Source organism: Polistes canadensis, unplaced genomic scaffold (assembly GCF_001313835.1).
Source record: "Polistes canadensis isolate GaletaPanama2010 unplaced genomic scaffold, ASM131383v1 scaffold_94, whole genome shotgun sequence".
Taxonomy (NCBI): domain Eukaryota; kingdom Metazoa; phylum Arthropoda; class Insecta; order Hymenoptera; family Vespidae; genus Polistes; species Polistes canadensis.
In genome coordinates this window covers 495,944-507,064 of record NW_014569641.1, presented here as the reverse complement: position 1 = coordinate 507,064, position 11,121 = coordinate 495,944, and positions in this window count along the sequence as shown.

The window sequence follows — 11,121 nt, the reverse complement described above, 5'->3', positions numbered from 1 at the left end:
GTTTGGAACGCAGGGGTATTCGGATTGAATACAAATTTAATACAAAAATATGCAGAAAGTAAGTTAAGAAAGAAAGAAAGTAAGAAAGAAAGAGTTAAAGCAAGCACAAAAAGAAAGAGGAAACAACAAACAGAGAAAAATAATAAAAATCGAGAGGGACAGAGAAGGAGGAGGAGGTGGTGGTGGTAGGTGGTAGGTGGGTGGGGTGTGGTGGTGTCCCTCTTGTTTTATTCATTCACGATTTTTCGTGAATGTGCAGGTATAGCAGCGCAGCAGTGTGGAAAACAATGATCCCACACTTTTGTATTATTATACTGAACAGCGAATTCCGACTAAATATTTAAAAAACAAACAAACAAACAAATGAAACAACTTTTCTGTTGGATTCGTTTAAACGATAGGAACGAGGAATAGTTACGGGAGGGGGAAAGAAACGAGATAGAAAAAGGGGGATAAAGAAAGAAAGAATAAAAAAAGGAAAAAGGTGTTGTATGGGTTTTTTTACCTTTCTCGGTGCCGTTATGGTTAAAACACCGTCCGAGGAAAGCGTCGAGGTTACATTTATCGCATCGTAATCAATCGGCAGGATATATCTTCGTACAAATTGTCTGCTGATAAATCCATGCTCGTCTTGTCTTTCCTCGTGTTTGGCTTCTACAACTACGTTCTTATCGACCGTCTTCACCGTGATCTCGTCAGGTGAAAATTGCTGAACGTCCAGTATTACCTGGAAAAAAAAAACAACAACATTTTAAACGATCCCAATGTATCGTAAAACAAAGGCCGGAATTAACTAATGAATTTACACGTGAATTCGTTTGTTTTTATTTTTTCTTCTTAGTTATTTCCGATGTAACGCGATAGAAAGAGAAAGAACATAATAATATACATATGATGGTGTTTGATTTGTAAAAACACCCTTATGGTGTGTTCTCGTAGTAAGGGCACATGAAACTCCACTTCCAGAAAACTTCTATCTTTTATTTTTATCTTCGATATATTATTTGAAATAGAAACGGGGGATATATATAAAACAATAGAAAAAGAAAAAAGGAAGGAGATATAAGGGAACTCATTTCTCTGCATTTTTTTTCTTTTTCCTTTTTTTCTTTACGTCGAAGATTTCGAGAAACACGGCGCGGGGTTTTCTCGATCAATTCTTGCACACTCTCTTTTTTAATGAAATCAATAAAAGTGTGTTTCTCCCAATTGCGTTGGATCTTGTTGGAGGTTAATCATTTCAATTGAATAATCATCTTTTCGTTTGACAAATGAAAAAAGGAAAAACCTATCCGTAAATTCAAATCGATCATGTAGGGAAAAAGTTTGATTTGAGACGAAGAAGATATAATAACATAAAAACAAAAAACCCATTGCAAGGAGAGATTTCAGAATCTGCAGGAATTTTCATGTAAAAAGAAAAAAAAAACAAACAAAAAGAACAAAACAAAAACAAATTTTCTTTTCCTCCCTCTTACTGCTGTTTTTGTTTTCGTTTCTTTTTTCTTTCTTTATCTGACTCACTCTTAAAATCCTGGATTGTTTCGTATAAGATCGTACAACAAAAGATAACCGGGAAGATGTAGTTACCAGGTTCACCTACTTGTTGTGGAATTGTTCTTGTCTCATATTTAACAAATGCCCCATTTAAGAGAGAGCACACATACAAGTAGGTGGTGAATTATTATTCGAAAAAGAAAGAAGAAAAAAAAACAAAAAACGCGTTTCAGTGCGATCGAAGCTTTTCTTATATTTAGCTTCTTCTTGTTGCTGCTTCATTTATTATTCTCACGACAGTTGAGAATTTATATTAACGATTATTATTAAAAAGAAAAAAAAAACAAAAATGCATTTTCATTATTAATCTATTGAATTATATAATTCTATGATATAGCAGGGGACATATAAAATTGATACTAAAAATAGAAGACGAGAAAAAATCATAACTGCAGTTTTGTTTTTTTTTTTTTTCTTTTTAATCGGCCCGCTCTAAGAGCGGGGACCGAAAAAATAACCCCAATCAACATCATACGTATTTAATTAATAATAATAATAATCGTCCTTAACGATCGTACTTTTCGTGAAAACTCTTTTTCGCAAACAAACGCGATAGAGAGAAAATATAAGAAAAAAGAAAGAAAAAAAAGGAAAAGAAAAAATCTTATTTATGAGAGAGGATTCGGTATTTTGTGGTACGATTCCTCCCGCCCCTCCCCCCCGTCGTTGATAAATTCAAAGTCTTTATTTTTGTAAAAAAAAAAATAAAAGGAAATTTTATACAGAATAAACCGTGAACTTAGGAAAACGAAAAAAGAAAGAAGAAGAAGAAAAGAGCCCAGAGAACAAAAAAATCGCATTTTAACGAAACCCACCCTGCTTTAGAGGGTGGTGGGTGGAGCCCCCTCTCTTTAATAAAGAGGGGGCTGACGTTTCTTCGTCTCCGTAATTAAATTCCAGATTTTTGCATTTCCGGGTTTCGGTTTTATTCTCCAACAAGACTGATACGCGAATTTATATTATATATATATATTTAAAAAAATATATATAATTAGATCAGCGTTTTCTTTCATTCTTTTTTCTTTGTTTTTCTTTTTTAAATAATAATATCTCGTCGTTTTTGTTGTTTAATCGCATTGAGGGATTCGTTAATACGCGAACGTAATAAACTTGATATCAATTTTAAATGGAGAACAAATAAACAGGATTTATTACGTTCTAATTCCGAGAATTAATGTTAATTTGAAATAAAACAAAACCGTATAATGTGCGAAAAAAAACAATATCATTTCAAATACGTCGAACTGAGAAAATTCATACGAGAGAAAATATAATATAAAAATGCTGTTTTAGGAAGAAAGAAAGAAAGAAAGAAAGAAAAAAAGAAAGAGATCATTGCGACTCTTTTAATATCTGTGATTACGCGATTAATGACCGCGTTAACTACAAACAAACAAACAAACAAACAAAGAGAAATTAATAAATAAATAATTAAATAAAAAAAAGAAAGAAAAGGAATCGTAAGAGTCGAGACCTGCTGTGGGTGGTTGTACATCCAACGATTTTTTGTCGCATATTGTCTTCTTGATAAATACATATATACTTTCCCCCATTTACCCACGTACACCCACGACCCCGCCCTCGCCCCCATACAAACATATTTAAATATATGTATTATACACAGGACAAACACATACAAATACATATATATATATATCGTTTCGTCTCAGGAACACTTTAGATACCTGTCTAATTTCGTCTAGAATCGAGCCCCCCTTAACCCCTCCCCCCACTCATTAATGGGAGGGGGTTGGTCTCGATAGTTCAGGGAGAAAAACTCGAACAACAACAACAACCAGTGCTCGATTATTGATCGAACTTATAAATTCATCGATAGATCGACAAAAAAATAAGGAAAAAGATTGTACCCTAACGCGTGATGACGATGATAATGACGATGATAATGACGATGATGATAATGACGATACATTGATCTGAGATTATATTCATCTTGTTGGGAAAGAAGAAATAACGCTGCTTTTTTTCTTTTCCTTTTTTTTTTTTCTTATTCTTATGGTTTACCATCTAACCTAATCCAATTTCTTTATTCGCAAGTCTATGATATATAATTAATCGTTATAATATACGATTAATTAATAATTATAATTAACGATTGAGATTTAACAGATCGCCGTCGTTGAATAATTTGCGAATAAGAAATGGGAGTTTTATATTACTGAAGAAAAAGAAATAACAACGATGATATGATTATGATGATGAAGATGAAGATGAAGATGAAGATGAGAAAGGGTCGTAAAAGAAACGTTAAATATTGCAGTAATAGTAGTGATAGTTGTGATGGTTGTTTTAATAGCAACAACAACAACAACAGCAGATGTGTTAACGATGGTAGAAGAGAAAGAATTAATAGTTCCGGTTGTATTAATAACAGAAAAGAACAATTTCCGGGTCTTTTGATGTTCCAGATATTTCCTACCTTTCGTTAACCCATCATCCATCAATCAATCCATCGTACCAACATCCTAGAACGCGTCATCTTTCACTTAATATATTTTATATAATTATTTCCTCTTGTGTTACATTTTTTTCGAAACATTTTAATTATATTTTTCTCTTCTCTTATATTATATTATATATTATTATATTAAGTAAGAGTAAAATATATCTCTCGCGTGTGTTGTTTATTTAATTAATATTCATTTCATAGAAATATAATATAATAATAAACGGACGCGATAATCAATCGTTGTTCTCATTATTAAATCGCGTAATATAATCTTTTTCAAATCGTAGATCTAAAGTTTGATACACAATTTTGATCACTCGGTGAAGGTTTTCGTCTACTCCTATTTGTTTTTCTTACTATTCTTTTCTTTTTTCCCTCTCCCCTTCTCCTTTCCTTTTGAAAATTTTTCCTATCCCATCCTTTTATTTTAATCCTAACTTTTTCTCCTAATTATTAATTCCCCTTTTTACCCCAAAGTTTTATCCACTTATATTATTTTTCTAACTTTAATATATTTTTAATAAACCCTTACGAATGCGACATATTATACTATTCTCTTTTAGTCCCTTTTTAAACGCGATTCCGATTTAAAAAAAAATCTAATCTGATTCCTAGAAATATTTATAAAGTCTACATATTCTCTATGTATATTTAAATACGATTTATATCGATAATATATATACATATATATATATATATACACCGTTGTTCTTTCTTTTTCAGAATATATTATTAATAATAATAATAATAATATAAAAAAAGCAAACGAGAAAAAAAAAAATAAAAGAAAATAAATAAAATACAAAAGAGATATAAACCCGAGGATGGTATACTCCGTAGTTTCTATACCTTTTTTTTATACTTCAGATAACAAAACGAGAAGGATAATCACTTTAATCTGTAAATCTCAGTCCAGAAATTTTTGATAGGTTAAAGAAGATAAAAAAAAAACAACAACGAATAATAACAACAATAACAACAAAAAAAAAAGAAAGAAAGAAAAAAAAAGCAGCGATAATATTGTTTTATCTTTTTTAATTTTTTCACATTCTTTCATTTTCTATATTTAATCATTATAATCTTCTTTCGTTTAATTTTCTATTATTATTATACTTAAATACACGTTATATATATATATATATATTATACGAATCGAAATTTTCTTCCCCCCCATTTCAAATTTATCATTTAATAATGATTTCATCGAGAAAAATGCTCGTGTGATGGGAAGATTTTAACGCGATTTATCTGACAATGATGAGTATCTTTATTAAATCTAATCCATTTAAAAGTAACGTGATAGAATTATACAGCTCAATTGAGGATCTCTTATTTTATATTGAGTGAAGTATCCCGAAATATTAGACTAATTTTAATGCGAATTCATTGCGCTAGACTTGAACTTTTAGATTAATTCGAATAGGTAATTGAAAAAGTAACATTTTAAAATTGTACAATTTGGAAGAATAATACGCAGATGGTATAATTAAGTTTTCAAGGACTCTTTTAATAGGACTCTTCTTAATGGAGCTTCAAATTTTCAATTGTCTTTATCCCGCATGGTCAACTTGACTCTTATAATAAATTTATATTTCATGCATTCGTATATATTAATATTATTAAGTTAACATTAATTTCATATTCGATTTAATGAACATATCAATCATATTATATTTAAACTGCGTATCATCATATATGGGTGGGCACGAACACTGGTCTAATACATCCACGATTAAAATATCATTAATTAATAATTTCACGATTAATTGGACGCGAGTGTTAAATTTACCGCAATATTGAGCACGATCAAAATTTTAATGAAATTTAAGTGAATGCTATGATCAATTTTGGTATCATTGTAATAGGCGTCGTCATACGTTTAAAAAGAAAAATGAAGATAATTATTAACGAGCAAGTTTGCTAGTAATGAAATGATTACAATCGAGGGGTTGATTAGTTGGTTGGTTAATTTGAAGATGACACCAAAAACCCCTCCTCCTTTTTCCTTAAACCTAATTCCTTTATGTTACTTCATTGATGTACTTAACGAGGTCATTGTGACATCACCACACCTTCATCAAATTTGTTTTAAGTGTACGTGAGGAGTTTTTCTTCTTTAACCATTTAGCCTAATTTTGTTGACGTTAAATAATAGTCGCATTACTTCTCCAATTTTCATTAAAACTTATTCTATTACTTATAATTAATAACGACGACTTTGCTTTCTTGTCTTTAGTTTTTTTTTTTTTTTAACGTCTAATACAGCATTCCTCTATAATCCAAATTCTATGAACACCACTCCACCTCTTTCCCCCCTTCCCCTTAGAGAGTATTATATTTCGACCAATAATCACATTATTATTACCATGCTTCTTGTTTCTATTTGTTTGCGGGTTTCTTTTTGTCATCTTTTTTCGCAAGAGTGAATTTCACATAAGTCATAATATGTCAAGATCCAATTCATCAAAAAGAAAATATTTATTAAGCTGGTTTTTATTTTGATAGAAATACAAACTAATTAAGACGATTATTATTTTCTCTCGATCCTCTCTTTCTATCTCTTCTTGAATTGTTTTTTTTTTCCTGATTCGTTTAGCTTTCTTTTTTCTCTCTCTNATAAAAATAATGTGGTAAACCCCGTACATAGAAGAAAACATAATTAACTGAAAAATCTACACGAGAATCATATTCAAATATAATATTATCATTAATTTCGATATATTAATTGTAGTAATACTCTACACGATTTTATATATGCTATCTGTAGGATGATGTATACCTCCCAAGCCATTTGATATTTTCAAAGTTGTTTAAACAAACGTGTATTCTGTGTGTGTATGTGTATGGCAAACTGTGTGTCGTTCGTTGTAAAGCTTTCGAGTAGCAACCATAATCTTCTCAATTATCTGCTTCTTAGAATTAACGATATTTTTTAATTAAATGTCGATAAGATAGTGGAACAACAATTTATTCTAACTCGATATAACAACAACTACAACTACAACAACAATAACACCTTACAACAGAGAAGAATAATAATTTAATATATATATGAAAAAACGAACAAAACCAGAATTGCAATTTTAGCAAGAACCGAATAAAACGAGAACCGCGTAAGTGTTGAGTGATCAAAAATAATTTCATTTTAACTAACGAAACGCGAGGGGTGGAAAAGGGAGGGTGATCTTCGATCATTGATCAAACCTCTTACTTTATCAGCTTTATCAAAGCTTCGAAAAGTATATCAATAGAAAAAAAAAAGAATAAACCTACGAGTACGTTTATTCTGCTTGCGATAAAAAAATGCATAAATGAAAATCATCATAAATATACGTATAGAAATTGCGATTTAATCGTGCAACAAAAATTCTAAGCAGAATTCATCGACGAAGAAAAAACAAAACATCGTTCATAACGGGGGTGTGTTGAAACACAACTAACAACAGGGTGGAAAAAAAATAAAAAGAAACGTTTTATCCAGTGTCAATAAAACATCGACGTGTGTTAAATCAACGAGACACGAACATTTATAATATAATTTTATATAACAGGCATCGAAAATTATTTAACGAGTGTTTACTTTCTTTTTTTTTTATTGTTTAAACTTTGTCATAATCTTAGCATAGTTTTCGCAAAACGCGATTTTACATCGAGTAAAAGATACGAACCAGCTTGAAATTAGATCAAATATATATTTCAATTAGATAAGTCGTGAGTTTGAGGTAACTTAGTTATTTAAAACATCGATTTTTTATCTTTTTTTTTTTTTGTTTATATATTTATTCGAATCGGAGAAAGTATAATTTGAGAAAAATAAATTAGTTGTCCCGGCTGTCCCACGGCTTTCAAATTATTATGAAAGTCGTGGGATAGTCTTTGACATATTTATATATCCGTTATTGAATTTATTAATAAACTTTGTGTTTATAAATCTTAAAATTAAAACGAGAGATGAATAAAATTCAAAAATAGAAAGCTGAAAATAATATATATATATATAAAGTAATATATTGGATAAGATTCAAAATAAACCATTTGAAATTTGATTCGACGTTTTTACCTTACAATTTTTGCATAAGCCCACGTTATTAAGTGTATAATTATATTAATAATAATAATAATAATAATAATATAAAAAAGGGGAAAATGTGTTTAAAAAACTATTTAAGGTATAACGAAAATTCATACTGATACCAGTCACGATGAAAAGTGTGATAAAACGACGAATAATTTAAAATATGCTTTCGAATGCGTCAAACAATTTTGTAAAATAATATATTATAGCGTTTGTATAATATTTTTTGTTTTTCTTTTTTTTTTCCCTTTATTTTTCTTCAATCTTACGAATTAATTTTCTTTCTCATAGATTTATTAATTAATAAGATTTTATATGAGAGAGCCAAGCATTGAACTAAAACTTTAGGATACGTAGAGTGGTATTGTTAATGATAATATTATAAAAGAAAAAGAAAGAAAGAAAAAAAAAAAGAGAGAGTAAAGAAAAGTTTAAATCAAACTTATTAAGTAAGGTATTCCCTTTCGTCGTTAATTTCAAATCAATGAGAAAATTTAAAACATATTATTGCTCTAAGTAGGGTTTAACTTAAATATTTCTTTTCGTTAGATCCTCTTCAACAATATTAAATGTTTATAGGATTCTGTAAAGGAAGAGGAATCGATTTGAAAAAAAAAGAAACAGTTATGATCCCCCAGTATTTTCGTTATAATTGTGAGAAATACTATTTCAATTAATAATTATTATAAAATTAATAATAATAATAATAATAATAATAATAATGCGGTACACAATGAATCAACAATTGAATCTCTCGCAATTCGAATGTATTTTCTTTTTTCTTTTCGCGTCTTTGCGAAAAATATATCCCGGCTTGTGATAGAAAGAGAAGAATAATAATAAAAAGAATAAAAAGGAAACTATTATTTAACATCGGTGAAAAGATCGTGTGAAATTATTATTAAAAAGGTTAAAACAAATTTTTATCGGTATATATCGATCGGTAAAGGAGAATAATAAGAAGTAAGGTGTCCTACAATGAAATTGATCGTAAGATAAATGAACGCGGTGAAAATATTCGTAACGAATTAGGAATAAAATATATTTTAAGAATAAATTAAGAATTATCGTTTTTAACATTAATAAAATTACGATGAACAACGCAATTTCCAATTATGAGGAATCGAATGAAACTTCTCGAATCGTCATTAAAATCTACGGGGGGGGGGGGAAAAGAAATTTAACAACAACACCGTTATAAATACCAATTGTGCTTGAGATTTAACGAACGACGAAAACGAATTGCGAAAATAAATAATACGCGCAAAGTGTGGGAAATATGTGTGAAATATTATTTAAATTGAAAAATAATCATTGATGATTCCGGATACCTGAAAGTTATCTTTCTCCATTTTGATAGTACTCGAGCCACCAGAATTTTGTCGTGTCACTGTCCTCCATGGTCGGTAATAGGTACTGTTGTTGCCCAATAATGATCGAAATGGTGTAGGATGATGAAGAAATGGTCGATTTATACCGAGATCGGAAAAATCTGTGACCAAATCGTTTCTATGCAATCCTCTACCAAAATATTGATCCCAAATCCGTGATACTGGACGTTCCATATCTTCCCACCAATCACGAAACACGAGCGGTACTATGGACATTTTTCTGCGAACATATGTAACAAACAACAATAAGAAGAAATAATAAGCAAAAAAAAAAAAGAAACGGGGATGATATAATAATATTGCAACTCGGTAATATCCACACTGATTTTTAAAGCATTCATAACTAAATACCATTTTATGATAGTGCATTTAAGGATAATGCATACGAATAGGTTTGGTTTCAAGAGAGACACCCTAAACTTCTTAAAGTAGAATCATAAAACTTAGCTATTAAACACGTTTATGTGATTAATGTGTATTAATATATGATTAATCTAAAAAAAAAAAAGAAAGAAAAAAAAATGAAAAAAAAAGGGTAAAAGTACCTTAAAAAAAAAAAAAAAAAAAAAAAACCCATTCAAACTTGACAGTCTTAATAATTTATATTATTGTTTACTATTAATATTATTTAGCTCGTGCAAGGAACTCGGTGTTAGTATAATAAAATCCACGTTTTTACAACCAATTGTTGCTAGAGCCACGATTCACGCGTACACACATATACCACCCCACTTTCACATACACGTAGCAAATGAATCACACATGCATTGATATAGAAAAGAGTTTTTCGAGTGAAACTAAGATGATAGGAAAAAAAAAAAAAGAGAAGCCCAGAAAAGAAAATAGATTAATTGTAACGTATGTGTTACATAGGACAATAAGGTAATAAGGACGCACTTCTTATTCGATAATTTAAACAAAAAAAAAAAATTAAAGAAAAAAGAAACAGGCTAGAGATCAAATCGGAGAGAAAGATAGAGAATGATTTTGCGAGCGAACAAAATTTATTTCAAACAAAAAAGAAAGAAAATCAATTAAAATATCGATCTCTGATAAGAACAAAAAAGAGAAGTTTAATATAATTTTATATTAGAATTAGAGTGATTGATTGATTGATTGATTGATTGATTTATTTATTTATTTTGTTTTCTTTTTTCTTTTTTCTTCTTCCTTTTTTTTATGTAAGATTTCTAATATAAGTACCACGTGTATTAAGAAAGTTCTGAGTAAACCGATTATTTTATAGAGAGATGGCCTATATATTGGATTATAACAAATAAAATTATTATGAAATTGGATCATAGACAAATTATAGGCTGATTAGAGATAGTCGTACGTGAATATATAAACTCGTGGACGGGATTATTTTAAAATTCTAATGACATTTGAACTAACCTATCACTATAACAACAAGTACACGGAAATTCTTCGTAAATTATTCGAGCGCACAATTAGTATTGTTAAACGCGTCCAATTCGAAAAATTGTTCGAGCATATACAATTGTATTGTTTAAATAATTATCGCTTCATTGGTAATCGAGAGAGGAGATGCTGTCGCATGTGAAAGAAAAAGAAAAAAGAAAAAAAAGTAGGGGGAAAAAAAAAAGTTAAAAAGAAATGAAAAAAAAAAA